Genomic DNA, 24,021 nt, shown 5'->3' with positions numbered 1-24,021 from the left:
GTAGTTTTATTTGTTATTATCTGGAAAAATGATTTTTTTATTTGAGTTAAGGTATGTTTTCTTTCATCATGAAGGCTTATGGCTTGTAGTTTTATTTGTTATTATCTGGAAAAATGATTTTTTTTATTTGAGTTAAGGTATGTTTTCTTTCATCATGAAGGCTTATGGCTTGTAGTTTTATTTGTTATTATCTGGAAAAATGATTTTTTTTTATTTGAGTAAAGTATGTTTTCTTTCATCATGAAGGCTTGTGGCCTTTTCGCTGTTGCTAGTAAATACTTGTTACGACGTGTATTTAAATTAAAACCACACTTTGTGCCAAATTAGAACATGTGCTTCTATACAGACCAGTAGTTTCATTTACAATTTAAACAGTTGCTGTTTAATTTACCATATGATTAAAGTTAGCTAGAGCATCCCAGGCTGGTTCTGAATTGTGCATACCTTTAATCTATTGACACTATTGGCACAGATACACCGAGGTGGTAAAATATGATATTTCTTGGAATTTATTGAATGTACAAAAGTTTCTGTTTTCATCGTTAAATTTAGGCATAATTTAAAACCTTTTTGAAAGTCAGAATCTAGGCCAGATTGGTCTGTCAATTACATTTTAACAATTTTTGGGATTCATTACTTAAATTTCAATAAACTCAGAAATTTACAATATATACTTATTGAGCTTCCAAATTGAATCTTTTGATAACCTATCCCCTCACATGCCCCTCTCATTGGCATATTTTTCAATATGGCGGGTTTCATAACTGCTTCTTAAATGTTGATAAACTAAGAACTTTTTAATATACTTATTGAGCCTACCTGTCAATCCACTGATAGAATCACTCCTCCCCACCCCTTCCACACCTCTCTCAGTAACATATTTTTCGTATGATGGGATTCATAACTGTTCTTTTAATTTCAATAAAACTCAGTACTTCTCAATGTACTTATGGAGCTTCCCTAATGCATTGACACATCAAGTGCTCCTCTGCCCCTTCGCAAACCTCTCTTAGTCCAGTAAAAATATGAAATTTAGGGGAAAAAATTTGCACAGAAATGATTTTTGGCATGTGTGATCTATAGCATATCAGGAATGACATATAAAAAATCTACCAAAATCCAATGATGCAAATACCCTATTTTTGGGGTAAAATATTGAAAAAATGAAACGAAAGTGCGAATTTTTGGAATTCCATTATAGCTTCATATATACTTATCTGAACATGTCAAAATTTTAAAGGATATAGGCAGAGTCTATTACCAGTCACTGAAAATTATATCTGAAACAATATATATCCAATATGGCTGCCAAATCCAATATGGCCGCCATAACTTGAGGGAATTTCAGGAATTGATTCATAGTATATTTTATACTGCATCTGAGTGTGTCAAACATTGATATGATAACAGAAAAGTAAAACAACGTTCATTAGACATAATCCTCTACAGCATTTTAACCCAGTATTACATCATATATCCAATATGCCTGACTTATTTCCAATATGGCCGCCTAAAACAACATGATAACCAACAGTTTTAGCATTATCTTTATGAAATAGGTAACAAGTACCCTTATAGAAACAAAGGTAGCGGCTAGCAAGCCAAGCTGCTACCTAGTCACTTCTATTTTTGATAGCAAGAACTAGTAGCAGGAAAGAAGCAGGTGGTAGCGAGTATCTGCTATGTACCTGCTATCTACTCACTACTAGTAGAGACCCCACTTTCGGTATCAGGAACCTGCTAGCACAGACATAAGGTAGCGACAAAGAGATTTTGGTGGCACATTAAGTCTAATATGACAGCAGCTACCTGCTACCATAGCAATAAAGTAGCACTTAATCTGATGTCATTGTGTAGGACCCCTAACATTCATCATGATATCACAATGTCGGTAGGTGGAAATGAAATGTTCAGTGCTTGGGACATGTGATGTAGTTGCCCGATTCAAATGTGTAAAATGTTATATATTCTGATTTATTCAAGAGGGTGATTTTTTTATTTTCACGCAGGTAAGAGTCTCTCTGAGTCTCTCTCTCTCTCTCTTAGTTTTTATAAGAATGTCAGAAAGTCAAAAACATTGTCCAAGTTGAATTCAAGATAGCGCTGCTATGTTGTTTCATCCAGATATTCCAGGAGTCGATGCATTTTCAAATCCGTAAAATATAAATTTAGTTATTTTTGCTTCAGAAGTCAATTTTACAAAACAAGAGATGGGGGTATATGTTGTTCTAGTTAGGTTGAATGATTTACATGATAAATAGAAAAACAAAAACTGTCTTTTGATACAAATGTTATCAGGTCTTGGCAGCGCATATCAGCCTCGACCTGATAACATTAATATCAAACGACAGTTGCCTGTTATTTTCTATCATCGATACTTGCCAATTGATATATCAATACAAACTTTTCTGTCAATGACAGCTCTATGAAATAAAATCTTGATCCAGTAATAATTATGTCTCCAAATATACCAGTGGTTTATATTTTGTTAATTTTCACTTCTGTTGATTTTGGGTCTGTATTTTGAGCCAGTGTTTTGTACTTCTACATTTATTTAGCTCACCAAAATTTCGGTGTGATCAGGTGAGCTTTAGCGACTACATTCGTCTGTAATCTGTCAGCCTGTCATCTGATCATAGGCATAGACGATTTCCTTTTGCAATCTTCATGAGTCTTAGTCATGATATCTAGGTCAACCTTTTCAGTTTTGAACACTGTGGGATAGTACATTAATTAATTTTTGTGGTCCAATCTTCATGATACTTTACTATGTTTACCCTGGGTGGATAAGATGACATCCACGAAATATTCTACAATAATTTCAAAGGTAGCAGCTCGGTAGCTAGGTAGCGGCTACCAGTATAGCAAGAAAACTAATATGCATACAAAACACTATCAATAGAAGCTAAGTAGCAGGAAAAGGTAGCAGCTAGCCGCTACTACAGAAGCAGGTAACAAGTAGCAGCAATTAAGGTAGCAGGAAAACGTAGCAGCTGGCCACTACAAGTAGCAGGAAAACTAATTTGCATATGAAACACCACACATAGCAGCTAGCGGCTAGTTGTTTGAAACTTTAACGGGCGATTAAGCTAATGGCTGATTAACATTTAGGGTTATATTTCAACATTTTAGAAGACTTAGTAAATCAAAGTTATAGATTAAGGAATATGAAAAATAAACTGTCCTTACCATAAAATCAAAACATCATACTAGTGTTTTCCACATTAACTAATATTTTGGATCAAAATTTAATCGGCGGTTAGTTCAACAACCTCAACTGGACCCTGATTGGCAAATACAGCAAATAACTTTCATGACAACTGTTCCGTCTATTCGACGTGCAGAGGACTTAGTTGTGATAAATCGTTTGTATCTTTAACAATCTAAAGTTCTGTAGTGGGAATTCAGTTAAGTTTAATTAGATCACTGTAAGAGGTCACAGGAGAAACAGCTAATAGAGAGGAGGATCCCAATCACTTGGCCAGGAGGACCAATCATCGACGAGCAGCATCGCTTAACTTTCAGACTCCATTGAATCTACACGTATCCTGTATCACCAACTGAAACTATTCTGTATCACCAACTGAAATCCAAGGCCATCTTGAGTAGTAAGTGACTGCATTGTATTCATAACTGTCTGTTAAACCTCTTCCGCCCCTAATAGGAGTATCGGACCCGGTATAGCGATGGCCATTTTCGCTATATTGGTGTCAGAAGTGGGATGAATGCAGCATCCGTGCTGTCTATAGCACACATGGAACTAGGAGAAAAGTTAGATACATAGTATCTGCATTATTGTACAGAACACATTGAGTGCTAGAAACGGGGTGACTACAGTATCCATTCTTTCGAGGGCATCCAGAGAAAGGGTAAGTAAGGTATCTGATTTATAGCATAAGTCATATGGGTGCTAGACTTGAGGATTACTACGGTATCCACATTGTCTAAATTGCACGTGGCTTCGGCAGAATGGTAGATACAGTATTTGTATTACTGGCCAGATTGCTTTGGATGTTGGAATTATGGGTTGATACGGTTGCCGTATTTTCTAAACTGTAAGGGGCGCTCTAAGAAAGGTTGTCAATATCTGCACTAACACATATAGTGCTAAGATTATGAGTGGATACAGTCTCTTAATAATCTCCTGTACTAATTAAATATGGTGTTATTCCTACCAGGCCTACTAGCATGAGAGGTGTCAGCAATATTACTCCACCATCATCTGATACAGTCATCAAGCTGGTTACCAGTCAATGTACTGCTCCTCTGCGGATACTCATCACTGATTTCCTCAAGACTAAAGTCTGGACACAGTAGAGAACTAACAGCCCCAGAGCTATTTGCCTGCTGTCCCCAAGGTTTCGGACATTCGCCCAGCACGACAGCACTACTCTCATCCCAAACCGACTCCCCCCCCCCCCCCCCCCCCCCACTCCATTTCACTACATCTACAACAAAAACATAGCTCAGAAATCAGGACTTGTTTGATTATTTCTGAAGAAATAAAGGGTAACATATTTGTAAAATATCTCTGGTGAGTAGGTCAGTAGACTAATTCAGAAATACCTGTTTTGCTGAGAGACAGTGTTTTCTGAATGTTAAATGTTTAGCAGACATCATGATTACAAACATACAGGAAGTAACTATGTAAGTTAGACATGGAAATCAAGTAAAAGAATGCATTCATAGCCGCATGCGTACTTGCCTAAGTGTGTATATCAGGGCCGTAGGAACAGTCGTGGTGGGGTTCCCCCAATAATTTGACTGATTATGGTAATTATCATAGCAAATATTTTGACAGCGAGTCAATTTTAGCTCAGCCTGCAATCAAGTTTTTGTAGAAAAATGTTCTTTTGTTCCCATCTACCATTATATGCATGACCCCTACGTAAGACACACTAGTATATCCTTGTAGTCTGCTAGTCTTTATGCTACTATATTATTGGTGAGTGACAAATGATTCCAAGTACGCGGCCTGTTCCCCAGTAATTTAACAGATAAATGAGACTAACTGTGGAAATTGTCTTTACAGGAGACCATGTCCGTTAACACTGGAATAAAGCTGATTGGATTTGAACCATGATAAATATTCAACTGTTGTAATTTTAGCACAACATTAATTAACTGTACGTAGATTAGACAATTAAAATTCAAGGACTTTTCTGTTCGTAAATGAAATTTTCCTCACAAGTAGGGATTATATAACTTTTCAATGTCATTTACAACCTTCCTTGATCGCCGAGTTCATCCGAATATACGTCCGTGACAAAGCGGATAGACACAGAATAATGGATGACTTAAAGATATGACTGAAATAAAACTATATTTCATTTTTTCGCGGTATGAAATGAATTTATTGGCAAAAACGTGCATCCTTGTTTAAATTTGTGCACACACACAAGTAGGAAAATATAATCTAGAGAACGGATTTAAGCAAACGACAAGTTTACATTATTAGGGGGCGTATCATCACTGGTTACATGTAACATTTCATAAACTAGTGTGAAATATCAGTGCAACCTTCATATAATATCAAAGCTTTTATCTCATCGGAAGCTACTATTCTAAATATTGTCTATACTATGTGAATTGTAAAGTTACTGGTTATCTTTTAAGTAACATTAACGCGTGTATTGTTTCGGATTTATTTATTAGTCAGATTGATACTGTGTTACATGTATGACAGTTAACCGAGGTGAAAGTCTCAGTAACTTTAATGACTCGACAGTGAAGAATTAACATTAAATATGACTGTATGGAGATAACTTATCTTTAAAGGTAAGGGGATATTTTCATTAGATTATAGACATCCTGTTATATATAAATGTACATGTAAATTAGAGTAAGTATTTGACTAATATAATTGCGGTGATAAGAATTGAAACATACACGTTGAACAAATTCAGTCTCTAACTGACTAATATATGATGATTCTATGCACGAACATACTCTAAAAGTAACAGCTTTCTTTGTGTTCATCAACTAAACTGGACTTTATCAATAAATATTGGGAAAGCAAAACAATACACCATTTTTGACATTATGTTTTGCAATCAGTGGAACTGTAGTTCATGAAAAAGATTTGAGAAACACTAAGACCTTCTAGTTTCTTTAGTTATCCCTTCCCTATTTTAGCCAATCCTAAGTGAGTCAATCATGAATGCATATATGTCATTTATAAGACCGGATTTAAATGTCATCTTCTGCGCAATCGACCCTTAGTTCTGACCAAAGTCTGAAGTGTTCAGTACTTAATTAAACCAGTTCGGTGTGAATTCACTACTTTCCCCCTTCATAGTTCGTGGGGGGTTTTTTTGTTGTTTTTTTTTTTCGTATAAAAAGTAACAGTATACACTTCTTGAATGGCCTGTTGGTTAATATTGTCAGCTCTATTTGACCGAGGCCCGAAGGACTTAATGGCAGATAGTTTTTACGGCAAGCCATTCATTGTTTTATGAAATGTCATAATAAGAAATGCACTGACACTTTTTTCCAAGTTTTGGCTTTAGATCAGTAAAGTACATGTGTTGAATATAGCAAAAACTATGTAGCGTCGATTGATAACAATATGACATATTCAATGACTCCGGTCTCACAAAATAATCTCCATTGGTCCACCGAGGTTCTCTAGAAGTATGTTGAATCATCCAAACTCTATCTGTCCTCTAAACTGCCGTAACCCTTACCCTGCTAAATTTCTATAATGAACATGTCCATCTTTCAATTTGGACAGTGCCATTAACTGTTAAGAGGGGTGATGACTGAATAGCGAACCGTGCAAATCATGATCATTTTACGGATGTGCAGGCTGATCATGATCTACACTGGTCGCAAAGGCAGAATCAATTGCCGCCAGCAGGTTAAGGGTTAATGTATACCATGATACCAGTATTATCCCCAACCTTTCATAGGAAAGATCTACCTCTGTCAACAATTACCTTACCTTGCAAATGTTGCAGTGGAGAAAGAGAAAATAAATCTGATAGAAATAGGTCATATGTTCGATTTGGGTACTGGGCAAAGCGAAGGCGGCATGAATAGGTAATACGTATCTGTGGTAACTGACTTAATATCTCGCTAAAAGTAAGTTTTCAGTGTAATAAAGCGTTTTAAATACCCAACAAGGAAGATTATCTACAATAAATATTTTATATGTAACAATTAATATCATTCCTGTAGTATGTATACAAATTTATGTAGTATAGATGTAATTGGAGGTTAAAGAAGTAGGCCATTTAAGCTTTCAAGTATATTATATTTCACCATGCAAGCAAGCAAGCAGAGAAAATGTTTACACAATTAGTGTCCTGTGAATGAACGATGGTCTTTAACACGTGACTCTGTATGGAGCGGACGCAGAGGTCCAGTGATACCACTGTCTGACTGCGAAACCAGGGTTTCGTGAGTTCGAGCCCTCACTCTTCCGACTAAAAATTACAAACTTTGGGATGAGAGTACTGTGCGGGGCTTCTTAACACTTATGAAATTGGAGCCTATATTCTGTACCAGACACTATCCTCCAACCAACATTACTTACCGTCTTCCGGAGGATTCGTACTTATGGGTTACCAATGGTGACTAACAATGAACTTATATACAACAGCAGCAACATGACTAAAAGTGATAGAACGCTTAATTAAGTTGCAGGCACACAGGGTTAGTCAAAATTTACAAAAAGCAGTTTTCTTTTTAGATGTGTCTGGGTTTCTTTCCATGAAATAGTTACATCATTACAGGAGCATTGGCATGTTAATTTCTCAACATTCAAGACAAATAATATTTCTAAAACACTATGCAACAAAATCATAAGTACAGTATTAACGTCAGTAGAATGCCGAGGACTTCAAAGATAGTGTCCCTTACAGACGTACTTTTTCTAAAAAAATCTACAGAGTCAGATAATTAGCTTTTGATATGCGATTTTACTGAATTTCAGTGCTTACTGTTTCGGTGTTAATAAATATGAGTTTGAATGTAAAAATAAAGGCAAGTATAAAAAGGGATATCAGCCTATTTGCAAAACTGTTTAGTGAACTTTCATTTGACACCTAGGAGCAACAACAACAACAACAACAACAAACGGAAAATGATGATAATGAACATATTAAAACAGATAGACTACTGTATTTCTAACGACGATTAAATAGCGCATGTACTTCCTGGTCACTTTCCTTGTTGCAAAAATAGTAACGTGCCATTGTATTGAAGTTTTGTTTTAATTTTTCCTCTGGCTACATTTTTTTTAATTAAGAAAGGGGCGAAGAGAAAATGCGGTATTGGCGCGGGAGAGGTTGGGGGGGAGGGGGGGGGGGCAATAATTTAGATTTTCAAATAGTGAGTATAGCTAGTGTTGGAACTGTTGTACCCCTCCTTTTGAGAAAAATGTCAAGAATGTTTTTCGTCTAATTTACGATCAACTTCAGTGTCAGCTAAAGACGATTATTTTACCGCATTTTTCTATGAAATAGCACAAAAATCAGTTGATATTAGATACTATTCAAATTCGTTTTAAATCTCTTGTTTCAGTATAGTAGCAAATGATTTGCTAGCTCATCTATCTACCGAGATGTACAGTTACTGATTAATCATACAATAAATAAATGTATATTGGCGACTCGAGACAGAAAATTATAGTGCATATTTACCAAAACAAAATAATGTCCTGCGCCGAAAAAAATGGGGTACGTCGCAAATCCACTGGCTACGGTCGTGTAATTTTATACATGTTTGATTTTCATGTATTAATGCATCAGCGTTTTACCGCCGAAAGATAAATACAAAGATAACAAAATGTTAATCTGCCTTTAACTGAAATTGCACTCTTTTTACATGACAAAAATACAGTTGAACAATTTTCAATAACGAAACATTTTTGAATTATTTTTCCACCCCAGTTAAGATACAGTCATAAACTGAAGTTGTATAATATATAATAATTATATGAACAGTCACACAGATTGTATTTCATGTATACATACGGTGTGTACCTAAAAAATTAATGATGTGTAATGTAGTTTCGTACATATGTTTATCAAACCTAGCATTGTTAAAGTGCATAATTCTGGAAATCAGTTTCAGTAATCACTAAAACAGAAAAAAATGCTGAATACTGTTTTAACAACTTAAAAGATCTTAAAGAAACAATTACAGCATGACGAAACGGTATCAAATTGAGAAGTATTATTACATTAAAATCATAGTTTCATTTTAACTAACTCCTACGTAAGGCTCAACGTAAAATTGAAATTTACATTTTTTTCATGTATTATATTATCAGTTTAAGTGATTTTGCGCAGATCCAGTAAAACATATTGATATACCATAATGTTTTAACATGACGCATAAATATATCATGTATATATTGGTAAAATCATACGCGTATTTCTCATAGATATAAATAAATAAGATCGCGCCATTTAATATAACATCGTCAAAAATGAAATTTTTAACCCAATCAAACTTTAGCCAGTAAGTTGGAAAGCAAATAAAGGATAAATCATGGATATGGGAGTATGTTTTTCTTTTAAAGATAAATTTAGCTTTATCAAATTCAAACATATGTCGGGAATTCAGTTGTAATGGTTTCAGTAAGTCAATTTACCTCATGTCTAAAAGTACAAGACATCATACCATTAAAGAAGAGAGTAACTTAAAATGAATAAATAGACAAATTAATGCAACAGTTCCGCGGAAAATCTTAAAAGCATCGTTGCAATAATCTTTAGTTTTGCGCAATCGCTAGATGTCTTATTTGCATACATTGAATAATTAGATATCACAGTTTATACTACAATGTCCATATTGTGTAAAGTACAAGACGCAATAAGTAATCCTTTCCGGTGTTGGAGTGATGCTTAATGTGTGAAGAATTGCGGAAGTGTGAAATGAATGTGACTGTGAGAAATAGAATGAGTTAAAGTAACACTGAGAAGTGCCATATTACTGTTGTAGCTGGACCAAGTTTTTGGCAGCTATCGACATTACTTATTGTTCAACAGTGACCTTGGGCATTTTCATTTGTTTACTTCCCGAAAATACAAAGGAGAGAAGATGAGTTATTGCACGTATATAGGTATTGGATACCTTTGAAGTGCTTAAGGTTCATTCTATCGGAAAAATAGTGGGTCTAAATAATTTAGATTGGCGGGTTTGTTACTGGACAAAAGTTATAAAAAGTATAAACCAATAGATTCGTCTTGGAACGAAGTATACGACTAGATAATAAAACTACGACTACGACTCTTTCATAAGTCGTACGACGACGAATTTGAATGGGTAGAAATTCTTAGACAATATATAACTGCTAAAGCGTTTACTTTTGAATAAGAATTTAAATCGCGGTGCCTTGTATTGCGTTTTGACTAGGAACATATTTAGAAAACAAAATGACATACAATCCGCGATACCGTGGTTAAGAAAAACTCACAGGGGCCAGAAGAGGGTTGTGGGAAACTGCTGTCGTAAGCACAACATGCTTGAACCGTTGTTTTGCTTAAGGTTTAGGAGTTTATCACCAAAACACAGAAATATTTTACAAACACATTCATCGTTACCAATATTTTACCTGACCATTACATGTTCTGCCGTACTGTCCTGTACTTAAAATATTCTGAAAAAGCTGTATACTGACACTTGTTTTGTAGAGTAATATACACGCTATCATTAAAAAAACTACAAAACAAGTGTCAGAATACTGATATAAACATTGAATTCCGGAAAAGGACTGCCTAAAGGGGTCCCACTTTCGGACAGTCAAACGCCTTTAAAAACTCACCATTTTCAAAGAACTGTTACACATGTTTGTTTTGATGCATTTGCAATAGCGTGCGAGTGTTGAAATTTCACATAACTAGGTGGATTGTTTATTTTTATTTCTTTACAAATGGCATTCATTTTCTGTGTTTTGGTGATATACGCCTATTGACGTGGGACGCTTTCATATCGGACGTGGAATGTTTTCTTAACGTTGTAATGGAAAGAATCGCGTGACGTACATGGCGTCCACGTGCACGTTGCGACAACAAGCTGACATCATATTCGCTGAAAATATTAATGCGCGTCAGTTTGATTTGTTTTATTACATTTTCGGAGAAATTCTTTTCGTATTTTTCCTGTCTTTCGTTACAGAACGATAATTTAGATATAAATTAATTATTTGATAGTGGGTATGTAATAAAAAGGTTATCAACTTTGTATGTGGATATATGCACTCGTTCTTTCGCGGATAATATTGCGCTCCTAAAGAAACCTTATTTACAAGAAAATATGTAAGTCGCTAAGAAAACCAACATCATAATATTCCCAACTGTAATTCTCGTTTATAATTATGGGAAGTCACTAATGTCGCACACAATCATATTTACTGCAGTATTACGCAAATGTTTTCTTTACTGTTATATGTGGCCTTACATGTAATTGAACTATTTAAACTGTCCATGCACGGTTTATCTATTTTTCTGTCGAATTGTTCAGTTAATTCACATGCGTATCACTGCAAAGTTAAACTATAAAATAGTGAACATCAATTTCTTTAAAATACTTGCATGATTTATGTTGAACATGATCAAAGACAAAAGCCACGTGTACATTTGATTTGCAAGGTGAACTTACCGTCTAATAGTTTCCAGACATATTTTGCCCACAGATTAATGCAAATGATAGACAGATCTATCAGAAATAAGTGCATTCTTGCAGTTTAAAGTATTAATGACAAAGCCAGCATCGTAAAAAAAAACTTCTTTAAAACTTATTTTACGTGGAAGTAAAATAAATGTGACCTGCGTAGTATGTCATATCTTTTCTTAAACCTTACCATTCTTAGTTATTTCCATTATACGTTAAACAGTACTTTAGCGTTTAGCCATTTAAAGGCACTGACATCCAGATTTTCGCTTTAAGTTTGGTCATATTTTGAACATTAGTACACGAGATTTGTTTCTAATCTGTCTTAAAATGCAAATCAAGAGAGAGAGAGAGAGAGAGAGAGAGAGAGAGAGAAACATGTTCGAGTTGGGAATCAAACCCGGGCCGCCGCGGCAATAAATTTTTTCCTGTGGTCCCTGATCAATACACCACTGAGAAATATGCGTGTAACGGTCGTTAAATAAATATAAAGGCAGTTTACCTACAGTGTACCGATATTTTGAACGGGAAAAAAATCGCAAAATCAACTAATTCTTAGGTGTTTTTATAACATATTCTGTCAGTATCTAAGTTTTAAAACCTTAAGAAATATTGCAATAGTTTTCTCATATCTACTTTTTTCTTTTTTGTTGTCGTACGATCTGGAGGTCAGTGCCTTTAAAACAAGTTTACTAAAACATGTTCTGTGTGAAATCATTATTCTAAAACCGGTTGACAAAATTTCCATAAATCATGTCCAAGGAAATGACAAGCCTTATCGGCGTCGGGGCATGATACGTGTATGTTTTAATGACTCGACATGATTCTTCCGAAACCATATTTCAGTAGAAACTGCTAGGTCGATATATACATTTTCGTACATTGTTCGGAAGATTTTCCTAATGTTTGGTTGAACACACCTACATATGTGAATGTTAAGATGGAAACGTGAATAATAAAAGAATGAATATGCGTAAATATCGGGCCTTCTTGATAGAACCGGAAGCAGACGTTTCTTCTTTGTATTTTGGCGGGAAAACTGCACGTGCCTTCAATGATGCTCCTTCGGTAATGACCGCGTGCTTATAGAAAATTAAGTATTAACGTTATATTTTCGCGTCACCAGAAACATTACTGTGTTAAAACTTTCATGTAATTGTAAACACAATGCTCTATAACCAAACGACAATGCATGCTTAAAAGCTTATATTTATATCGTGTATGTAGATCTACGTCCGTGACAGGCTCTTACAATATTTTTCATTCGAGTTCTTAATATTATATTTATGTGTTCAACTTTTAAAAAGAAAGGATGTTTACGTTTAAACACTAACAGGCATGTGATGACGATTGTTTCACCGGTAAACGAACATGATTTACGGATGAGCTTATAAATCAGGTGGGTGGGGTATAGACATTTTTCTGCTCCAATCCGTCCACCTGGAAACGTATTTTATCAAATGTCAGCATCAGCGCATTTGTGTACCAAACTTATACATACACCATTTTGTTGGTATTTAAATAACCTTTCACTGATACAAATATATTTTTGGTACACGGATGCGCTGAGACTGAATTATTCGCCTGAACAATGAAAAGGCGCGAAAATTCAGGTTTCTTTGCGAAACTAGGGTTGGACTGAAGCGATGTAAATATTCACATACTGTGGATAGAACTGATCTATTGATGTTTTTGAGAAGCTCTAAGGTTAGTCTATTTGAAAGAAGACTTAAATGATATTTTTTTAAGTATTTAATATATTTGAAATTACAGGGCAAAATAGTACGGTTAATCATAATGGAACCGTTTCTTCGCGCAAGCATGGCGCCAATAGTAGGTCTTTGTTTATACACACCAGAACCGGAAATGATAATACGTCTTGCGGTAGAGTTCAATTCGGATGAAAATTATTGTGAAATATTTAGCAAAGCAAATAACTAAGTATGTTTGTAAATTAATCAACACATTTGTGCAATGTGACATTTTGTTTAAAACATGTTATTAAATTAAATATTTCATGACATTTGAAAGTGCTATTTCTTGATGGGTACATGGCGCTAAATATCACATTGACGAGACGTCAACATAATATCGTCGTGAGGATTAAAGCATTGTTAGTCATATTAGAATGTGATTAATCTTCCTGTTGAAACCAAAAGTGAGGTACACTGACACATTTCAATGGTTTGTTCATGTTCTTCTTATGATGAAACAGTTTGTTCACTTGTGTCTTCACAAAGTTTAAATAATCAAAATGCAAAAAGAAATATAATAAAATTGTTAGTTATATAATGCTCTTAAATGATGTAAGAATTATAAGACTGTCAGAAAATATCACTAATTCTGGAAACTGACTATGAAATATTATACTGCAGCAACTATTTTACTAGTAACCATACATGGATGTAGAGTCCGTAGGCCCTGATATCAATTTGTATTGGGTTCTGTATCAGAAAAGTGTTTAAAGTTATTATCTGAAAACTTTAGTTCTATTTATATACATATTTTTTAATAGGTTTCAAGGAAGCTTGCCATACTCTTCTTAGTTTTCTGTTCATAATGTAAATTGGAAGGCAGTGCATATTGTCTCATTTGATGGTACTTTGATATCCAGCTCTGGATATATTATGAAATTCATAAAATCAACTTTATATTCCAGAAAGCAATATTGAAAACATCTTAATGCAACTATTTAACTTATTTTCAACACCATGAATAACTTTTTCTGTGTTATCTAGGTATGTTGTGCTTTGGCATGTAGAGTTCGAATGCCCTAAGAGGTGTGGTTCCTTGAGCATCCGTAACTTTTTTATTTCGCATAATTGAAGAAAACCCTGATAGATTCTTGTGCTCAAAGGATGTACCTTGAAATCACATGATAAGATATGAAATTTTGATTGAGTTTAAAATTCACCACATGTGCAACATCAGGGGTACCCTTTATCTTGGCTATGCCGATTACGATACAACACTTTCTTTGTTCTATTGATGACGATACTATGGTAGCTGATTTCTGCCATTTCGCGTTTTAGCCCCGCGACCCCGCCGAGCGAAAACACGAGAATATACAAGATAAAATGGCGGGGACACGGGGCAAAAACACGCTATTTGGCTGGGGCGCGGAGCGAAAACACGATAGTTAGCGGGGTCGCGGGGCGAGATTAATTAACTGATATATCGGAGGCGCGGGGCGAAAACACGATACATTAGCGCTGCTTCAACGTCGAGTTTTCGCAACGCGCCTGCGACATTTTAACTTGAAACTGTTCGGAAATTACATTTTTTTTTTGTCAAAAATGAATACAAATAAAGGGGTTATACATTTAGAGCATCAGTAAGTTGATTTCTAACATCACTGACCATGTTTAAAGCAAATAAAGTGCAGTTTTGAAATTTTGTTTTAAAAAAGTTGAAACAAAATATCCAAGGCCATAACTTGAAACATTTAGGGTCGGGCCAAAAATTTAGGGTAGGTCGGGATACCGGAAACAAACAATTTTTACGCCTTATTATCTTTTAATTAAATTCCTATTTGCCAAATTAAATCTAAATTAGGTTTCACTTATTCATACATAAAATATTACATATACTCTTTTTTAATTTTGCCACAATTCAAACAAATAATAACCCCATCTACGTATGCTTTCAGTCTTCCAGTTTCTCATAGACATGAACTGAATTAGGTATTGTTCAAAGACTGCTGTTTGGGATTTTGGCAAATGGTCCGGTTTTTTGTGTGAACTCCCAGTAATTAGTAACTATTTACGCCCTAAACTGAAATAAAGATGTCAACGAACGAAAACCATCCATGTAGTGCTATCACTGGAGGTTGACTAAGTCTTACTAAAACAATTGTGGCATAATAAAATAATAAGGATTCATATTGTTTTCAGTGAAACTATTTTGAGTATATTACCATGTTTAAGCAACAAAATAACAATAAATTAGTGGTATAAGCGATCAATACAGTATACAGTCTGACTGGTCTTTTCCAGTAATTTCTGGTGGCGTTAAAATGTTAAAATATGTATCTTGGCCCACGATACAAATGCATAAATGTATCACAAAAGGACTCTTTAAGCGTAAATTTACATTTTGTCAACCTATTGATTTTGATTACAGGATATTAATCATGGTTTACTAATAAAGAATCCAGAAATTTCAAATGCACAACTTTGAAGAGCAAAGCATCAAGTTACTTTAATGCATGGTTACGTGAGAAATGTTTCATATATTATTTATACTTTCAATGAATACCGTTGAAAATGCCATTATGTAACTTCATTATACCATTCCGAACATCAAATGCTTGAATACATATAAGCTCTTGAAAAAAGAATGAAAAAATTAACTTAATAATCATTATGATTTGTTCTCTATGGGGAGATCTAAAATGGCACTCAACACGCATGCGTAAAAATATAACTATGCGGCTAAACATTCTTCCATAAAAGTATACTATCTGTACGCATAATGGAGATCACAGTTTTTAATTTCGTTATTGTGATTTTCAACATTTTCGGTAGATTTTGTAGTGTTAAACCTACCAGTGATTTTATCCAGTTTAGAAGAATCAACGCTTTAGATGGGATAACATGTCAGGCTTCCCAAAATATTTTTAATGTAACAGCTGTACAAAGTGAAATCCAGTGCTCACTGCTTTGTACAGTAGCACAGACATGTGTTGGAGTATTTCACCAGCCGCAAACAAAGGAATGCTTTGGCTGCATTTCTTTCACAGCAGACGAGACACTGTCTCGTGCGGGAACATGGTTCTATGGACGAGGTAAAAAATAAATCTTTTATTGGATAGCCGTCAAAAAAATTAACCTTGGTTTAATTGTTATATATCATTCCACAGTTGAACGTTCGTTTCTATTCTATAGTAAATGCAAGGTGCGGGTCACGTTGCTGCTACCCCAGCCACTTTATAGCGCGTGGCTGACATGTTTTACGAAAAGAACTAAACAGAAATGTAAATAGGAATGTAAAAATGTGTTTAATCTATACGTAAAGCGTAATATTTTTAACTGATTGTATTATTGTCAGAATTATTAACCCTTAGCCTGCTGGCGGCAAGTGATTCTGCCTTTGCGACCAGTGCAAACCAAGATCAGCCTGCACATCCGTGCAGTCTGATCATGGTCTGCACTGTTCGCCATTCAGTCAGTATCTTTTTGGTAAACACCCCTTTTAACAGTTAATGGTACTGCCCAAATTGGAAGATGGAACAGTCTATTATAGAAATTTAGCAGGGTAAGGGTTAATTATTTCGCTCATGTTTTACAGAAAATACTACTGTCTTTTTTATCAGAAGAAGGGAGCATGATCTTTGTTGTGTTAATGGTTGGAAAAATGAACTGGGAAAATTTCGTTTAATTGAAAAAAAAAATGATTTAATTTGGGAAAAATCGTGTAAGTGAACACTGGCAAACATCGAAATCTGGCCAGATGCGAGTTGAAATGGGCTACTTTGATTAGAATTTGATAGAAAAATGACAAATTTATTTCACTTTTGCTCTGAATATGAATTAAATTGGAGAAAACATATCACATTTTCACTGTTTTGGTTTATTTTTCCTCCGAAAACTGCGTATTTATTTTGTAGCCTAAAAAAATGCTAATTTCTAGCAGTCAGGTAAACACAGAGGAACACATTTAACAGTTTACATGTGTATTTTGCATGTAGATCAGAGTAGTAAATGACAAAACAGGACAAAACACAAGGCTACATTAAGGATAACTGATAGAATATTATGTCGCCACAGCTATTTTTGACAAAATGACGCATTGTCTTACGTTACAGAAAATTCCATAAGACCTTAAAAACTGTTGGTATCAAGCTAAACCTTTGTAGCTTTCATGCATGTAGGTTGCTTGCATATTTCAGATGAAACTGGCACTCTTAGAGAAAAAGGTTAGTGGTGGTGTATGATCTAAGTATCCATGACAAATTCAATCACATTTTTATTTCATTATGAAAATGCTACCAACATGTCAAGCATAGATCTGACATGTGATTTCAAAAAGGAAATTTCAAAGAAAGTAAGAAAACTAGCTCTACAGAGCAAAAAAAAATCTGAAGACTATAATAAAATTTGTGATTATCGCATGTCGTTTGATAATGTCGCCGTCACGTTTGCAGGGTCGACAACGCGAAGTGACATCGCGACATTACGAAGTGGCATAGCGACAATGCGACACGACGCTCGACAACGCGAAGTGACATCGCGATATATCGCACTTTTGAAAGGCGACATTTCAAAATGGATATCGCCCCATTGTCGTTTGCGATTGTCGCCGTCGTTTGCGATTGTCGGGTGTCACTTCGTAATATCGCTATGTCACTTCGCGTTGTCGTGTGTCGACCCCACAAACGCGACGGTGACATTATAAATGGCCCCAACAGGATTCCGTACACCCCGGAATGCTTTACAATCAAGGAATGTTATCAATGGTTTTGTCCGCATTACAGAAAAGGTCAGAAGAAAATAGGTGACATTCGCCTGATAACAGTGTTTAAAATCTGTGGCAATATCAAACATGGTATAATAATAGTAAAACTCAAATTAATTTACAAAGCGATCTCTTTTTTATTAAGTTCTATTTATAATTTCACACTTTAAAAACTTCGTCAGAAATCAAATCAGAATCAGAAATATGTAACCTATTCGAAAAGTCAAGCCTTTCTTTTTTTGTAAAACCAACATTGGTACCCATCCATTGACTGGGTACTCTAAACAAATGCCATGTTTTTATTAAACACCGTTAAACAACGAGTCCAGTATTGTACTTGTTTCTAACTTCAAACAACAATTTTGTAATTTAATTCCTTCCTACTTTATTCCCTTGAGCACTACCATATTTTACATTTTAACAAAAATGGTTCTTTTATCGAATCAAACCGACTTAAATTTCAGAATATGAAGTGAAGTCAACGATCTACATAAAGTTTGGAAACTGCACTGCCGCCATGATGGTATCTACACTAGGAATTGTGATGACCTTATATAAATGCACTCCTTTTGCGGGATCATCGTTAGCACAAGCTGTATTCGTATCTACAAATATTGGGGTTATAAATGGAAAAATCGAAAATATAACGTTTCTAGGCAAATCGTCGACATTACATACTAGATTTCTTGGCATTCCGTTTGCGGAACCACCTGTTGGCGAAAAGCCAGTTCCAAAAGCTCCACTGAGGGCACCGTTAGATGCATTTGCTCACAACAATGCTTGCATGCAAGGGCGCCAAAGACAAGGTGTAACCTATTCTGAAGACTGTTTGTACCTAAACATTTATGCCCCAGAAAGGAAGAGTCAAGTCGAGAAATTACCCGTGATGATATGGATATATGGAGGCGGTTTCGCACTTGGAGATTCAAATATGTTCCTTGGTGATCGCTTATCTGTTCATGGAAACGTAATACTTGTAACGTTAAGCTATAGGGTATCTATATTTGGATTCTTAAGTACAGGAGACCGTGTCTCACCAGGAAATTGTGGACTGTGGGATCAGCAACTGACTATAAAATGGGTTCATGACAATATTGCTAGTTTTGGTGGAGATATTGGGAAAGTAACTATCTTCGAACAATCAGCCGGGGCAGGTAGTGTTGTCTATCAAGGCTTACATACAGGAAATAAAGGATTGCTTCAAAGAATCATAGCAGAAAGTGGCAGTGTAACACCTTGGTGGGCCAGTACGGATAAAAATTTACGGTATGCTAAAACTATAGGATCAAATGCAAGCTGCATATGGACACTTCGATGACACTCCTCTCATGTCTAAGAAACGTACCGGTCGGCAGACAAACTGATAGGATTAATTGCTAATTCGTCCCAAGAGGACCAACTTCCACCTTATCCGTTCCTTCCTACAATCGATAATGACTTTATAACGTTTGATCCAAAGCGTGTTTTTGATTTAGATAACCAACTGTCACGTGATGCAGTAAACCTCTTCGCGGAATTCGATTTTCTAACAGGCGTAAATGCTGGAGAGGGTGTAGATGGTTTACTTGAAACGTTTGGTGTTAACGACATGATGTCTTTCAGGCCAAATAGAACAGATTTTAAGAACAGATTAGTACCTATGTTAGTACAAGTAGGATACGGTGAACACGTGCCCTCCGTCTTGAGCAAGATGATCACGATTGAGTACACAAACTGGATGGACCCTGACAAACCGTTAAATGTTAGAGCGGAATACGTCCGAATGCATGGAGACATTAGCTTCAATGCCGGAATGTACAAGACATTAGACACACACTCAACAATAACACCAACAAAGAAAACATACATGTACTATTTCGATATAGAGCCAGAAACACGTTTATGGCACGGTATTCCATGGTACCATAAAGCAATGCACGGGGAACAACTCGTTTTTGTTTTATTGATACGACATCTCATATATAAGAAGCAAACACTTTCTCCTAAGAAATGGGAGATGGACCTTTCAGCAGACATTATAACTCTCTGGGCAAACTTTGCAAAAACAGGGTAAGTTGATAATAATATCTTAACGTTCAGGAACTCCGTATTATAGGACTTTCTCTATTGATAAATTATATTTGATATTCTTTGCTTCCAAGAGGTCATTTTAAAGATTTTGTTAATTACAGTAACAGTTGCGACTATCTGTACTACATTTAAAAAAAACAACAACAAAAAAACTGGGGACTAAGACAAGGTTTTTACCATAATTAGAGCTTGACTTACAATAACAGTTACTCACTGGACTTATATTTTAAAATCGGGATATGTTATAACAAAACATAACTTACCTTGACTGTGACAATATTGATAAAAAATAGAGACGACTACTTAGTTAAACACGTCACCTGCTGGGGAAGCTGGTCGCAGTTTCCACCTGCTAAGCAGTTAATTTATAATTCGAATATTTGAAGTATGGTCTAATGCTATTTTCCGTAACTCACGGCGATCAGTAAATCTGTACACCTTTCTTGTTTTATGTACCAAAACTGTCTTATTATCTGCAAGTAACAGAAACTTCCCACAGGAGTCAGAAATGGTATAATGATGACAGAACTAATTTAATATGTTAAATCAGTATCCTGCATAAATAGAACTAAAGCTCAGCCAATGACACAAATAGTAATCCTGTATGACACCAGTACAAATAGTAATCATGTATGCCACCAGTACAAATAGTAATCCTGTATGACACCAGTACAAATAGTAATCCTGTATGACACCAGTAAAAACGAAAAATGAACTTACTGTATATTTAAAAACTTTGTGATGTAGACATTATTTCTAAGTTACCACGTAAATAGTGGATCGGATCGGATCTCCCCTACTGATTGAAAACCAATTTTCGGGGACTAATTAGGAATGCGCTTTCCGTCATTCCGTCAATCCGTCCGTCCGCAATTTCGTGTCCGGTCCATAACTCTTTTTATCCATGAAAGGATTTTAATATTGCTTGGCACAAATGTTCCCAAAGATCAGATAACGTGTCATGCGCATAACCCGGACCCGTAGCTTAAAGTCAAGGTCACAGTTGGAGGTCAAAAGTCAACAGGGCTTTTCTTCCTGTCGGGTTTATAACTCTCCCATCTATGAAGGGATTTTAATATCAATTGACACAGTTGTACCTCATAATAAGACGATGTGTCCTGCACAACTTTCAGACCCTTAGCTCAAAGGTCAAGGTCACATTTAGCAGTCAAATGTTAACATGGCATGAACAGGGTCTGTTTCCTGTCCGGTCCATACCTCTGTCAGTCATTAAGGGATTTCAATATTACTTGGTACAGATGTTCCCCATGATGAGACAACATATCACGCGCAAATCCCGGAGCTCTTGCTCAAAGGTCAAGGTCACCATTCGGGGTCAAATGTCAATAGGGCTTTTTTCCTGTCCGGTTATTAATCTGCCATCCGTGAAGGGATTTTGAATTTACTTGCCACAAATGTTCCCCATGATGAGGCAACATGTCATGCGCAAAACCCAGACCCCTAGCTCAAAGGTCAAGGTCACAACTGAAGGCCAAAAGTCAATAGGGTTTTTTTTCCTGTCCGGTCCAGAACTCTGTCATCCATCAGAGATTACAATATTACTTGGCATAATTGTTCCCCTTGATAAGACAACGTGTCATGTGCAACACCCAGAACCCTAGCTTAAAGGTCAAGGTCACACATTGAGATCAAAGGTCAATAGATTTTTTTTCCTGTCTGGTCTATAACTTTGTCATGCAAAACAGGATTTAAATATCAGTTGGCACAAACATTTCCCTGGATTAGAAAACATCTTGTGCGTAAAGCCCCGGCTCTAGGTCTAAGGTCAAGGGCATACTAAGAGTTCAAAAGTCAAATTCAAGAATGACTTAGTCTGGAGCATTTCTTCTTTATGCATGGAGGGATTTTAATGTAACTTAGCACAAATGTTCACCACCATGAGACGATTTGTCGCGCGCCAGAATCAGGTCCCTAGGTCTAAGGTCATACTTAGAGGTTAACGGTCAAATTCAAAAATGACTTTTTCCGGAGCATATCTTCTTCATGCATGGAGGGATTTTGATGTAACTTAGCACAAACCACTATGAGGCACACTTTGTTAGAATTATGTCCCTTTGTTGTTACTATAAATAGATTATGTTGTAACTTTTTTATTTCTGGCCGTGGGAAAAATCGTGACCACTATTCTATGGAACAACATGCATGGTACATCCATATTTTAGGAGTATTTTGATCTATCTCTACCGTGTAAAGAGTTTCTTGTGGACTTATATTTTATAGATTTTTATGGGTTAATTTCACTTTGTTTTTACTATAAATAACGTTTATGATAACTTTTTGTATAATAAGCCAAAAAAAATCCAGATGAAAACAACTGTACGTCTTATATATATGCAAAATTTATTGTATATACAGTATAATATTTTTTATACATCATTGACAGATATCAGTTCATTATGTTATACTACATAAGCAGAAAAAATAAGGTGCCTTCCAATAGTGGACTTTGTATTGCATGGCAATACTTCTTTCACTTGTCTTATTAGACTTTAATTCTTTCTGGTGTCATACACTTTGCATTTGTTCGACAACTATTTCACAGTCAAATGCGTTCTTTCGCAGTAATCCAGTTATTCCCCGACATTATATCGAGGGCTTGGCGCAAAACTATTGTATCTTGTTCTTTATTTATATACACTTACAATAGTTTTGCACCAAGCCCTCGATATGTATCTTTGGCTTGATAGGTAGCGATGATTGTCAAGAAACTACGTGAAAATCAAATAAGAAGTTTCAGAAAAGCTTAGACAGCTTGCTTCAAAATGATCAAATCATGACTTAAATATAGATGTGATACTCGGTATTCATGTTATGTATACACTCAGTTCCAAAAGAAAGTGTGCATTTAGTTTTCTGTTATTTTTTCTCGGTTATTTTCATGAAAACTTATAATGTTTGGTACCAGAATTTAAATCAGTTCGTAAACAAGTTGGTGTGCATTTTAGATTTTGAGTTATACCTGAGAGTTAGTGTATGAAAAAATGAAACAAAAACGTCGGGGAATTTTTTGAAATATTTAAACTTAAGAAGTGCACACTTTCTTTTGGAACTGAGTATAAGCACTAAGCGTTGGTGTTTTATTTTATATAGGGTACAGTACTGATCTCCTGTACACAGAAGGCTATATTAATGCATTTTCGATTGACCGTAATGCTTATAACAAAAACAGTGTTACATTGTGTACACTACTTCATACACACTGTATTTGGTCCTTTGAGAATAGTGACATTTTATCTCCCTGTTTCTTTTAACAGTAATCCGAATTCCCCTGATGACATTGGGCTTAACTGGCTACCGTTCAACACCGACTCTCAACACTATCTGCATATTACAAGAAATTTGACGTCAGCAAAATTAATGTTAAACAACGGTGGAATATACGAGGAGCTGAATTCTGGCTAAATCTGGTTCCGGCTATTTTGCAACCTTCAGCCTGTAGCAACCTCAAGCCCTAATTGAAAGAGATTAAAGTGCGACTGAGTTATACTTTGAATAACATTCAAAAGATATTGAAATATTGTTGACTTTATCAAACTAGTATGATTTTTGATTTGTGCGCTTTAGACTGATAAAACTTGGCTTTATTCCGTATATGTAACTTCTATCTTATTTAACAATACAGTCTAGAGCTTATTGACAGACCAAATAGTCTAACAGCCTTCATATTTTCAGTGAGATAAATTAACCTTTAGCCTATAATGAACTTGTCCATATTTCAATTTGGACAGTTCGATTAACTGTTAAAAGGGATGCTTACCAAAACGATCATAACTGAATGTCGAACAGTGCAAATTTTGATCAGACTGCACAGATATATAGGCTGATCATGACATGCACTGATCGCAAAAGCAG

The 24,021-nt window shown here is 35.5% G+C and overlaps 1 protein-coding gene across 1 annotated transcript in view; it reads left to right on the top strand.

Annotated features, from left to right (window-relative positions):
* The first annotated feature begins 5,264 nt into the window (after positions 1–5,264).
* LOC123537780 (ras-related protein Rab-5C-like) overlaps positions 5,265–24,021 on the top strand; it is a 329,876-nt gene continuing 311,119 nt past the window's right edge. Inside the window, exon 1 of the mRNA XM_053530419.1 lies at positions 5,265–5,778. The gene's annotated coding sequence lies outside the window, so the exon portion shown is untranslated. The remainder of the gene's footprint in view (positions 5,779–24,021) is intronic.

This window comes from Mercenaria mercenaria, chromosome 18, assembly GCF_021730395.1.
Source record: "Mercenaria mercenaria strain notata chromosome 18, MADL_Memer_1, whole genome shotgun sequence".
NCBI classification, from domain to species: domain Eukaryota; kingdom Metazoa; phylum Mollusca; class Bivalvia; order Venerida; family Veneridae; genus Mercenaria; species Mercenaria mercenaria.
The sequence above is the reverse complement of the archived record's forward strand: the minus strand, read 5'-3'. Positions and strand labels throughout refer to the sequence as shown.